We start from the raw sequence: 2,954 nt of genomic DNA on the forward strand, positions 1-2,954 counted from the left end.
AAATAAATGCTTCCACATACTATGTCTATAAATACTGTGTCTCTAAATACTTTCTAGCTTGAAATACTGCAAATAACATTTAGATTAAAATACTTCTAAAGGAATAGGGAGAATTATACAGTGAATATCTTATATTCTTACAATGAATAAGTTCATGTGCTTTCATGAAAATCTTAAATACTGATGGTTTTAGGGGTTTTTTATAATAAAAGAGACTGATTTTTAGGTATAATTTTTCCTTTCAATTAATGCATGAATTTCACTCAGAATAGTCACAGAGCCTCTAAATTTCTATCAGAGAGAAATACACTAACATTTTAAGTAAAGGGGGCTTTTATTTAATAAATGTTGGTAAGTCTTGAACTTGTAAGGTTTTGTTCACATTTTCCTTAAAAATCACAGTTATCAGATATTTCATCAAATAATAAATTATTAATTGCTAATAACCTAAGCATTATTGGTATTCCTTATTGGCTATTCAAAACTGATTATTTGTATCATCTCACACATCTGTCTCAGTTAAGTGTAAATATAAAATATCAATCATTTTAGTAACAGATGCTTATTCTGCTGGTTTTTAAAAAGTATTTTAACAGCTTCCAATGGCAAAATTTGCTTTATAATTACACTTTCTACTTATTTGTTAGGAAAATAATAAAGATGATAAATGTGTATTATCAACACATATTGACAAACAGTGTAATTATGTATTTTTCAATCTTTGCTGCATTCATTACATATAAATGTGTAAATGTTCTTGGAATCCTTATTTTGCAAATACTTAGAATAATCAATATAGTTATTCATGTTATTCATTAAAGAATAAGAGTGACTAGGGTTTTTGTAGTTACTTTAATAGCTATCATGTAAAGTGGGAGAGTTTTTTCTGTGATGTACTAATATTTGTCAGACTGTGCATCAAACCCAGTTCTAAGAACTTATAACTATCTACTAGTCTCTCTGAGCATCCTTCCATTAGTAAACTGTAGTTTATGAAAGTGTTCTGGGACAGGGAGATGGCTCAGTGGAATAAGCGCATCCCTGGCAAACACAAGGGCCTGAGTTTAATTCCCGGTTCCGCCAAAAAAAAAAAAAAAAAAAAAAGAAAAAAAGAAAGAAAAGAAAAGAAAATGTTCTGTTCAAACTCTGTTCATTGTTGTCATCACTCTTGAGTTCAATACCTCTAATGTAGACTATACCCCGGCCGGGGCTAGCGCCCCCTCCTGGATGCCTCATGTATAGTCAGATTCATTATGTTGACATTCACTCACCTTTGGTATTTTTCTGTGCTTCTGAAAGGTCAGAGTTATAAACTGAACTACATATTCAAGCTTTTGTTTATTTTCTATTATTTTTTCATATATATCAAAGACAGCTTGAATTAAAAACTCTAGCAGAAAACATGATCACCATTCCACAGATCCTTATTAACATGCACGAGTCTCAGCTTATACAGCAGTGCTGTTCCAATGGGATCACTTTTGAAAATCTATCCAGGCATTAATTCGACAATACTTTGGAGTTTCCCCCAGGAGCCTGCTATTTTCTAAGTAGTAGGGTATATTCTTTAACTGAACAACAAATATTCCCACATGGAGCTTGCAGTTGGTGAGGGCATACTTACAATAAACAGCATGCATAATAAAGGAATAAATTATATGATAGTTAAATATAAAAATATATAATTTGTCAAATAATAAAGTAGAAAGCGCTGAGCAAAATGTAAAAAAGAAATACTAGCACAGGAGATGATAGCTGCGAGTGTGTGTAGGGGATCAGAAATCTGAAGCTATGTGATCTGGGTAGAGCTGAGGTTCACATCTGAGATTTGAAGGACACAAAGTAGAGATCATCTTTACCTGAAAAATTCCTTGGTAGTATATGCCCTGTAAAACTGCCAGGCCTCTAGGCAGTAACAAATTCCGTTATCTTTGGTGCAGCCCTGGTAAGAACAGTCTGCTTTAGAGGCCCTGCCGCGTGAATAAAGATGCTGGGTGCTGTCCGCGCTCAATGCAGATGCCGGCCATGCAGAGGCGCGCTGGAGCGAGGCGCAGCCCTCGCAGAGACGCGGGGTGGGCAGACCTGCCACTGCGCATGCGCGTGCTGTGGGCTCTGCGGAGAACGCTGGACCAGGTCAAGTGCGCCCCAAAAGTTACATTTCCTTTTCCTGGATTTTATTTATTTTGTTTGTGTTCATCTCAATTTCTTCTCTCACTGCTAAAGCAGGCAAAATTGAGTTTACATACATTCATCTGTAGGTATCTTTGGTGATTTGATGCCAGAAACCGTATTTTCTTTTAATTGCATTAGTTCGAACTAACTGAAAATCTTTTTGTTATAAATATTTGTGGCTGAGATCTTTATAGTGAAATAGCAACGCTAAACATCAACTATAAAATTTCTTATAGTTGTTAAGTATCCATTAAAATAAACAAAGAACACAGCAAGAAGCACAAAAAGTTTCTTGTGAAGGTACACAGACTTTCAATTAAAACGAGTAAGTTTTTATTTCTTTTGTGCACCTGTAGGACTGTAGTCAACAGTAATACACCTTTTAAGCTACATTTCAAATAATATAAAGACTAAATTCACAGTTTACCCCACACAAAGACAGGTGAGTGAAATGAAGTGAGGGGACTGCTAATTAGCTTGATTTAATCATCCTACATAGTATGCTTACATTGAAACACTATATTTCACCTGACAAATATATAATTACGATTCTTCAATTTAAAATTAAATGAATATAAATTTTTGTAATGATTTTTTTGGCTCCCTCAGGCTGCCTTAAGGGTGGGTTTGGTGAGGTGGTTGGAGGTGGGGATCGTAGCACGGTATCCTGCACTTGACTATTTGCATGAGCAGGCACTTAAACAGCTGAGCTAATTGGCAGACCCCTAAATTTTTATGAAGAACACATATTCAAAACTATCATTATAAAACAATTAACTGTT

This window comes from Octodon degus, unplaced genomic scaffold, assembly GCF_000260255.1.
Source record: "Octodon degus isolate 3935 unplaced genomic scaffold, OctDeg1.0 scaffold00218, whole genome shotgun sequence".
In the NCBI taxonomy this organism is placed as follows: Eukaryota; Metazoa; Chordata; class Mammalia; order Rodentia; family Octodontidae; genus Octodon; species Octodon degus.